Genomic DNA, 11,221 nt, shown 5'->3' on the forward strand with positions numbered 1-11,221 from the left:
TTAGTTGGCTAAATGTGCTACACAAATAGGATATATCCAGTTTGTGGACTGAAGTACAGTTTTGGGATTGTTGCCTATCCATAGTAACATTGGTTCATGAATATTGGTTCGGATTACAAAATGGCTGCCAGCAATGTCACTGGTTCCTAGTTAAATGATAGGCTGCATTCATGAATATTGAATTAACCCACAAAATGGCTGCTTCGTACACTACAATCCCACTGTTATAATCTAAAATCTGACCTGCGTAATAAACAAAGGTTTTTTTTGATGGATTAAGTATTCCTTGTAATTTTATTTCACAAAAATGGAATTCATCAAATAAGTCACACATTAAATGTAAATGGGTCATATCTGAATGTCCCATAGTGAGATATGTACATAAAATATTGGATGCAGCAGTTGTAAAAGAAGGATTTTTTTTTTAATCTTTTCTTTGTTTCTGACCTCACAACATTTGAAAATTGGAAAGAGGGTCAAACTGCTGGAGGGAGTATATCGTGCGCCGCCCAGTGGGTGTGTCTTTGGTGGGAAGTGGGTATGTCTTGCCCAAGTGACCCCAAAACACCCACATTTACCCCAAACACCAGGTCACTTCTAGCCACTCCCCCTCACAACAAATCACAGCCTAAATGCTCCGACGCCATCATAAATATCTGGTGGCACTGTTGCAAAACAGCGGGGTACACATTTAAAAAACAAACAAACTCCTCTATGTCTTTCCTCCACTGATTGGGACAGTTCGCCAAAATCGGGACTGTCCCGATGGAGGTGTGACAATTGGGAGGTATGCTTTATCCTTTAGTGTACCACCATTATCTCTGCTCTTTGTGTTTTGTCCTCACTATACTCAGTACTTTCATGATAACATTTTAATATTTTATTTTCAGTTTAAGTGTTGAGACGACCGACATGCTTCTTTTACGCCTGTGTGGTTCATCATACACAAACACAAGAGCCTTATCTCACGAAGAAACAGCTGAAGGTGGTTTCCATCAACCACCGTGACACCTACTAACCTGACTGTAAGAATCGAGCATGGGATATATTTTTTCTGGCTTCTCCTGAACTGAGTTAATACATCCCTAGCCTATTATCTATGCTGGTGTAAAATCAGTGCCAAGTGTGAATGCAAAATTCATTACTAAGTCAATGTTTAGCTTAACCTACATGTAGCAACAACATAAACTGCTGTCAGGATTTATCCGGCCGTTTCACCCAATCCCTGAAAGACAGGATCTGAGCTTTTTGATCTCAGAGTGGAATAACAGTTCTTGTTTGTTTGTCTAGGGTTGCATAGGTTGATTCAATTTTGTATATTCTGATTTCATCGATCCTATGCCTAACAATCATGATGTGATCACTATCACTACTCCTGATTCTCTTCTGCCAGTATCACTGGAGATAAATAAAGCAGTGAATGTATTATTGTCATAGCAAGCAGCATTGTGTCGGATGGTGGGGTGAGGAAACGATGTATGCTCGGGAAATAGGGGAGGATGTCAGCCACGGGGATAACTTCTGGGAGAAGATTGCAAACTACAGACTGATCCATTTTCATCATCACTAACCCCACTTTATCTGTATTTTGATCTTTATCTAAATGTAAGTAAATTCCATTTAACCTGCTTGTTCTGCCACCCTATTAATATAACCACTATGATATTCAGAATCAGCACCTTGTGCAAGCTCTTCAGAATTTGCTAATTGTACAGTTTCAGCTGCAAACACTGTTAATGTTTTAGTTATGGACAAGTATGGTTGGACTACACTTATGACATCAATAAATTCATATCTTGCTTTGCTTGCCAAATGCTGCTATGGCTTTTGTATTTATTTCTACAGGGACCCAACAGTACATGGGAGCATTATATTCATATGATGTTCAGGAGCTGCTCCTGCTAAGGGAGGAGGGTCGTTGCTTTTTTATCTTTAATGACACAGAGATGTAAGATAGCTTGTTCCATGAAATTTGTCTTAGTTGGAAACTGGAACTCTATTCTATGAAGTTTTTCAGAAGCAGAAAACAGCAAAGTACAACAAACAGATAAAGTCATCATACAAGTTGGTTTGAACCGGTCTCATAACAGCATTCTAATAAATTCTTGTACTTTTTAGAACATATTTGTCTCTATGCAATCTGCAAATCATCATGACAAAATAGAATTAGTTAAGCTGATGCCAGTTTAAGTTTCCCAATCTTTAAACAAGTTTCTGTAAAATCGATATACTATTTATATCCTCCTCTCTTCTCCCCCCTCCTCCTAGCAGCCTAGATGTAGGCAGGCATAGAGGTCTGGCGCCACCATCTTGGTGAAGCCGATTGGCAGCTCCATTTTGGTGAAGCCCCGAAGCGATGGGGGTCACAGTACGGAGTAGATTGAGGAAATAAATTTCACATTTCTTTTCTTTCATCACCTTTATATATATTTTATTTTGCTGCTTAATTTAATTAACATATAACATCAATATATCATTTCCACAATAAAATATCCTCCTGGTGGTGTTGTTGTTCATAAGTAAAGGCCCTCCCATCGGAGCACACAGATCATAGGCCATGAAACACAATTACCCGTCCTCAGCTTATGTATTGCTGCATGGCCATTCGTCGTTAGCAGTGTGTTGCCAAGCAATTAACTGTTAACCAATCACTCTGCCTTCAGCAGGACCTCCTATGGTGGTAGGGGAATAGGACATGTTACCAACACTAGACACCAGGGAGGGAGCGTGTTATAAAATCCTCGCTTTGCGAGGGAAGGCTGGGCCTCCCACAGTGTGTTCTGCTATGGTTCAGATGCAAAAGAAATTGTGCCGATCCCTAAGGAGAGGACAGTGTTGGAAGAAGCCTTTCCAGACGTGGATGTGGCGGAGATGTCTTCAACTTCCTGTATCTATGGGATTTGAGATAAGCTATAAAAGTCTTATGCCTGATACCTTAACCTCTTTTACCTTCTTCATATTATTCACTATAACCTTAAAGTAACGACATGAGACTTGAAATAGGGCACAAATAAATGATTTATTTAAATATGGTGGAGGTGAATAAAGCAGTCAGACCGACGTGTGCCAGGCAAAACCCAACTGTCCTAGGAACTCCTTAGGACTACTCACTGGGGAACAACCAAGCCCCTGGGTTCAAGTGGGGGACCAACCAATCAAACCCCGGGCGCACATATCTACCTGGACGGGGCACCACGTCCCAATTCTACCGAACCCGCCCCTCCTCTGGGCTATAATGGAAGCAACCACAGGGCAACCCACAGGGGCGGTACCTGAAACCGAGACTAATAGCCGATTCACTCGAAGAGAGGCGGGTTCACCATGCCCAATACCGTAATGTGCGCCCAAACAACCACTGGCCGTCGACTGAACTGCTTTTCCGGCAATACTCAATCCATCTTCGCTGAGAACCATGCCTGCCTCCAACGCTGATATCCATCGTAACAGAATCTAACCGACTCCTTTGTCTCTCAGCAACGAAAACAGGGAGGGTGGGTGGGCAACGTCCATATCTGCCAAGACTGAGCAAAACTCTGCCCATCCAACTTATATCCCTATACCCCTCCCCTATGACACCGGATGGGCGTACCACAAAGTTAACTGTTAACACTCCGGAGAATAACTCAGTTAAAGATACAGCAAAGCTTTTATTATCCTTCGCTCCTATGCAGATCTCAGTTCTTATTGATCATTTTATACAATGTACAGGTTTTAAGTTAAGTTTTTAACCAATTCAAATAATTTACTTCACACTAGTGGCCTCTTGGCTTTCATTTTTGGGTGTTTGGTTGGTATGTGGGTGTTTTGTAGAACCAAGAGCAAACATGAATCATTATATAGGACCATTGAAGAAAGAAGATTTCATACTCCAGATAAGCAAACTTTTGTCCTTTTCTACTTGATACACTGTTGTTCTTCTCCGGAGAGAAGCAGCAGACTCAACTTTGGGACTGTTATTATATATTGCAATGTTTGGAGCACATAATAGGACTCATCAGTATATATATATATATATATATATATATATACACAATACTTATATGATAAGTATCTTATTTGTATCATCTTGATTTGATTTGTATCAGGGCAACTTTATTGTCTATTATTTTCTTATGTATAACTAGTAACACTATGTCCTAACGATTCAGACATAAGTTTTCTGAATCTGTTAGATAGGGCAGAGTATTCCCTTCTTATCAATCCCTAAAGGCAGCATTATACTCAGCAATACTTATCATAGCAAGGACAACACCGTTAGTTTACCTCCAAATAGCGATCAGAATAGGGCACCTTTTAAAATCCGACTTTGCGTGAAACCTATTGAAGTTTTATGTAAACCACGGGCGGTTTTGGAGTTTAGAAATACATGGGCGAATATCGCCAGTGGTTTGAGTTTTCAATGGGCGGTGGTATCTAAACTGCCAGAAATATGACTGATTTATGTGAAACGCGTTGTGGGGACTAGACAGATGCCTCACTGCAAAACCAATGCAATATGCGGTGTGGAACTCGTGCGCTTTGTAAATTTATACATTACACCAGTGGATCCAAACTTTTCAGTTCAAGGCACCCTTAGGGTCTTCATAATTTTTTCAAGGCACCCCTAAGCCAAAATAATTACCAAGTAGTCCCCCGCCTTGCTTACCACAGGCCCTGGCCGATGCACCCCTGTGAGATCGGCAAGGCACCCCAGGGAGCCTAGGAACACAGTTTGGGAACCACTCCAGTACACTGAAAAAGCTCTGTGCACCATACTCATATGTACTCATGTCATTAACTGTAGCATCTTTACCACACAGAAGACAGTAATTAGTCAGATAAAGCTGTGTGGGTAACAGAACAGATGACCAGACACATATGTGTAAAGCGCTGTCTGAGTCATGTGGTTAAACCAACAACACATTTTACTTGCCAGAGTGTTAGATGTATTTTCTGTGTAGAAGCTGTTCTACGACAGTTGTGGCCACCATATACACGAACACTATAACACGAGGACACGAGGACATGCACTGAGACTGGAGGGAAGTAGGTTCAGAGAAAATATGAGGAAAAACTACTTCACAGAAAGGGTAGTGGATACGTGGAATAGCCTCCCAACAGAGGTGGTAGAGGCTAATACAGTAGAGCAGTTTATACATGCTTGGGATAGACATAAGAATATCCTTATAAAGTATAAAGGATCAACGACAGTTTAAAGTACTGTCAGTTTATAAAAAAAAATGGGCAGACTAGATGGCCCAAGTGGTTCGTAACTGCCGTCAAATTCTATGTTTCTATGTTTGTAACTGTTAACCAGCAGATCTTGTACATCTAGGCACCTATCTAATAAAATGATTTCTGAACACCCCCCCAGTGCTGTAATTAGTGGCATAGCTACTAGTTTGGCAGCACGGTGGCGTAGTGGTTAGCATTGCTGCCTCACAGAGCTGTGATAATGAGTTCTATTCTGACCAGGACTCTATCTGTGTGGAGTTTGTATGTCCCCCTGTGAATCCTTTGGGTGTTCTAGTTTCCTCCCAAACTCCAATGACATACTGCTAAATTAATTGGATTCTGACAAAATTGATGCGAGTCTGTATGTGTGTGTGGGAGGGAATTTAGACTGTAAGCTCCAAAGGAGCTGGGGCTGATTTTAATGACTGCATAGTGTGGAGGTCCCTCTATTCATCACCCACCCTCCTTCGATGTTCATGTTCATATTACTGTGATAATATCATAAAATATATATATATATATATATATATATATATATATATATATATATATATATGTGTGTGTGTGTGTGTATATATATATATATATATATATATATATATATATGTATATATATATATATATATATATATATATATATATATATATATATATGTTATTTGTAACCAGGAAAGAAGATGTTAGTGACAACATTAAATTAACCATATGACCATAGCAGGGTGAGAGGGAGGCATTCGGTGCAGGAAAAACAAGGACTCAGCATACACTGCAGATAGAACATAGAGGGAAGCTTAGGACCCTCCCTGTGGATCTTATTGGCTGAGTATACAAATGACTTAACCCTGAACAGATATGTGCATGACATAACACACACATGCATGATTTTAAGTGCGTCGGCTTATGGCCTCTTTTGTCATAGTCTCTGTACAGAGCTGTGTAATATACTTGGCTCTATATAAATAAAATATAATAATAATAATTCATACATAGAATATCACTGCTTGTCCCACTGATTAGTATAACTGTACATAGCTGGTACTGTATTTGGACATACAATGGAGGTATTATACTGTAAAGCATGATGGTTATCCATAGCAAATTCATTGACCCAAAGGCAGGACCTGATCAACCAATAGACTAATCATGCTGCAGCTTAAGGTGCAGGGTTTTGGGGTGTGCCAATGGATTTTTATACTTTATGTGGCCCCAGCAGTCACTATTACATGACAGGGAGTCTAGCAGTAAATCAGTTTTCTGTTAGCTGCCTGTCCATGTGAGCCACGGTCCTCAGTCTGTGAGATAAGGATTACCACTTCTCACAAGACCGAACTGATTTGCTGATGAAATGGCTGTAGAGTGGTTAAACGTCTGGGGGTGATCGGCAGGAGGGGACATGAATTGGGTGTGGGGTGATGAATTGGCTGGGGGGTGAAATGGCTGAGGGGTGCTGAATTGGTTTGGGGATGGGGTCGTGAATTGGCTGGAGGGCAGCTTTAAAAATAGATGACGTGTTGGGGGTGTCAATTTGAAGAAATCCTCTTCATTGTCATGTGCTCTATGATTCTATTGGCTAATTCAGTCATACTACATCTAATTAACTTCGGCATGTATAGACTTAAGTAAAAACCACTGCCAGTCACAATCTGGCATAAACTGGCTGAATGGGTGTAGGGCATTATATGGTTGGGGGGGCATGATATGGGTGGGGACAAGGTATGACCTTTGTATTGTGTGTCGGTCACAAGGATGCTCCCAGTATTGTTCTCTGTGGTTGCTCCGGTCACTAGAATGCTAAATACTAGTCAGATGGGGCTGCTAGAAGTTTTTATTTGATTATAGATCTTTGGCAACAACTTTTCATGTATTTTATTGTCAATATATGACAGTTATAGTATTAAATATTCTTTTAATTAATTTGGGGGGGGGTCACTATGGGTGTAATAGCCCAGGGTAGCCATAACCCTTAGTACGGCCCTGCCCAAACTTCCAAACCAAGAGTTCCCACCCCTACCAAAATTTAATTATTATGTAGATATCATCTAGTTTGCGGGTTTAACAAGAATTCTGAAAGAGGTGAACCGATTTTTTTCTTCCAAGACAGAAAAGGCGCACACATTAACCCCCAGCTGACCGCTCCTGACCATTGCTCCGTCAGACCATGACCTAAAAGCCCATGGTGACATTTCCGGTGGAAAGTCTGGCTTGAAGGTTAAGGGAGTGAGAAGGGATGATAGAGAAGATATACATTTTAATGTCCGTAGTCTGGTGCATCAATGAAGAGTTGGACCAATGGTGGGATGGGATGAGTGGGGTAATTTGACCCTCTATCATGACCCATTGTTTAGAATCAATGGCTCTAATCCATTCTAATATCCTATTAAGTAGCATGGTCTGGTAGTATTTGAAGAACAGAGGTAGTTGCAGACCTCCCTGTGTTTTCCGCCTATAGAGGATGTTGTGACAAAATCTAGAGGGTTTCCCCACCCAAACAAATTCACGGACTTGCTTTTAGAGATCAGTAATAATCAGGGAGGAATGTGTATAGTGAGTGTTTGAAGGAGATACAGAAGCTTTTGTAGGGTGTTCATTTTAATGATGTTGATTGGCATCAGTCAGGAGAATCCCAGAGACTGGCAGTTCCTAAACTCTGTGTGGAACTGAGAAATCGAGGGGACAAAATTAGCTTTGTACATGTTAGAGAGATCATTAGCTAATAATACCCCAAGATATTTGATGTGACTGGGGTGCCAGGTAAAAGGGACTGAATGTTGGAGCCTCCCTAGAGCGGGTGGCGATATCAGACCCATAGATTTGGCCTAATTTATTTAGACGCTAGATAGTTCCAAACTGCTTAGTTTCTATAACAATTTGTTTAATGAAATCACAGGATTGGTGGTGATTGTCAGTAGGTCAGCTGCAAATACCACCAGTTTATGTCCCCCCAGCACCATGGACAGATCAGAGTTGATTCCAATAGACCTGGCCAAGGCCAAATTCAGGGGAAAACCTGGCAACCTTGCCATATCTTATTGTTTAAAGAGAACATGTCAGAAAAGGAGCCATTGACTTTAAATCGAGCCATGGGATTCTTATAAAGGCCCCTTGTGTTTCTATCGTAGTGCCCTTGTCTTCATTCTTGATCAAATCTTTTATATTTCATTTGCCTCCATTGATCCTATGGTGTTATATATCTTATATTCTCTTTTTTATTATTTCTCCCTTTACAGGAATCTTTAGTACGTAGCTTGTGGGAATGATCACTACCTTTTGCTGTATTTTGGGGTTTGGCCCTCAAACTGTCTGTCTCTTATTACCAGGATTTTTTACATATTTCACTTCATCCTTTAATATTATTTCTATTTGTGAAAATCTACTGCACTATTTTAAACGGAGTCTGTATGTTCAACATATCCCTTTCTTTCCTGGATCTAACATATTGAGTGCCTGTTTTATATTTAAAACCTGTTTTATCTCTACTGTATTTATTATATTTTTCTAGGTAATCACCTTCTCACTTGTATTGAGCCGTTGGATAATTCCTTCTTCCATCTCTCTAAAACATTCAAGATCATAAAACAGGGAAACTAATTTGATCTCTTGTTCTAAACGTATTGAATCTTTTCTCCTAAAGTTCCTCATAAAGATATATTTTTGCAATATCACACTTTGTCATTGTTTTTTTGCCTTGAGGTATTGTTGGATGTTTTAAGTAGTATTAAGAAGGAGACATCAAAGGATAAAGAATCATCTAACATCCTTTTATGACCAATAACTGAACACATCACCAACATAAATGTAAGTTTAACTCACTAACATCTATTTATTTTTGTTTGTTTCTAGTTTATTAGACTATGTTGTTTATGTTAAAAAATGTTGAAGAATCAATTGATGTGTTCCTATGTATTGATTAGTATTTTCAATCTTCCTGAGTCTGAAAACCAATTAGAGGACATATATCTTCTGGAAAAAAAAGATTCTTTTAACTTTGGACTTCTTCATTTGAATATTATTTGTATGTTTTAGTAGTATGTTTGTGTCTCACTTAATGTGTTCTTCATGTGGCTACAGGTGTTGCCCTATAAAGTATGGAGTAATTGGGAAAAATGGATACAGATATAGAAAGCGGTATAGGGACACCTGTCATGTCCCGATAATATCACAATGGCGCTACCATTGCCGTTACCATTTGACTTCATGTTACTATAATGTAATCATTAATACGTTTTGACTGTAGTATAAGTTTAAGCTGCTTGGGGGACTTTTACAGCAAATAACAGAAGTGAATTATTGAGTTCAATTCCCGACCATGGCCTTATCTGTGTGGAGTTTGTATGTTCTCCCTGTGTCTGCGTGGGTTTCCTCCGGGTGCTCCGGTTTCCTCCCACACTCCAAAAACATACTGGTAGGTTAATTGGCTGCTATCAAAACTGACCCTAGTCTCTCTCTCTCTGTCTGTCTTTCTGTGTGTGTATATTAGGGAATTTAGACTGTAAGTTCCAATGGGGCAGGGACTGATGTGAATGAGTTCTCTGTACAGCGCTGCGGAATTAGTGGCGCTATATAAATAACATGATGATGATGGTGATGGTGATAATGAAATGGTCATCAGCATTATCTGCCCCAGACCAAGCAGTTTATGTGGCCCTGGTAAACAGATGACAATGATGACTTCAGTCTACGTTCTAACTTTGTTTAAAAAATAAATATATAAATTAACAAACACATTTAATAAAAAATTGTGTGACCAGTTAAAAAAAATCCATCCTGCACTAGGCCACCAGCCCCAGGCTCCCCCAACTGGCCATGTCACACTATGATGGTAACCTGCAGAGTGGGATCCCCCTGTTATAAGGTGACCACCCTGGTCTAGGCCCTCTATGAGGGGAAGCTGCAAACAAATGATCACTGAACAGTGCTGAGGTCAAGAGTCTGATTCCGCCCAAGGTCCAATCTGTTTGGAGTTTGCATTTCTTCCCTTTCTTTATGTGATACGGAAATTAGACTCTAAGCTCTACTGGGACATGGACCAATGTGAATGATAAATATTTTTCTATACCGTGCTGCATAACATAGTGGTGTTATAGAAACAATAATAATAATGGTAAAAAATTATTTTGACTCTCGGGTTGCCACCCCAATTGTCCTAGTGTAATGGGACTGGAGTCACTAGCAACTTGCCCCATTATAGTAAAATATAATAAGTACATTAATAAAATATACACAATGGTAACAAGAGGTAAAATGCTCAGTGTTAATACCTTTTATCATTGCACCTATACCTTAATGGTTGAACACTTAATACCTTCTTATCTAAAATAACGACACGGACACCAAATATAAGTTTGGCAGAAAAGGGCGTATTTATTTAGTGGAAGAATTTTATTTTAAGACTCTGAATGGCGACGAGAGCGAAGCAGTCAGCTAACGACTAAACTTTAAACCAATACAGTGTAAGGTGAAACACTACCGCTGTCCCAAGACTTTACGGATCCCAAGTCTTTACGATTGGTCGGTACTAAGCTTGGCGTCATCGGGACTGCCCCCTTCTGGACTCACATTGTCGCATACGACAGGATATCCTCCGCCCCAGAGGCCAAGAGTCAGGTTACTGCAAAAGGGGCAGTGACGTGCGGCCAATTAAACGGTAGTACCTTCGATTAGTCGCTGACTGCATTGCTCTCCTACCCACTGCTCCTTGTCATAAGACAAGGACTTAAATTTTTAGCATGACCAGTTGACGCAGGGCGGGAGGGAGGTATCTGACATCCAGGAACTAAGAGAGCCAGCCCACAGCTCCAAGCTAATTTATGCCCTCTTGGAAAACCACTCCTCCAGGAGTGATAGGCTGGCTGCCACAAATTGTTTAACCCCTAATGGTCAGTGCTGATGAAGTATAACACAATATTTTAATTGCCCTCAGCTTAGGGCTTCACTTAAAGTTAACCAAGCATTAACAATTAGTATTTAAATAAAGACTTCCTGAAACTCCTCTTATATAAAAAAAATA

The sequence above is a fragment of the Mixophyes fleayi genome, assembly GCF_038048845.1.
Source record: "Mixophyes fleayi isolate aMixFle1 chromosome 12 unlocalized genomic scaffold, aMixFle1.hap1 SUPER_12_unloc_2, whole genome shotgun sequence".
Lineage (NCBI taxonomy): Eukaryota > Metazoa > Chordata > Amphibia > Anura > Limnodynastidae > Mixophyes > Mixophyes fleayi.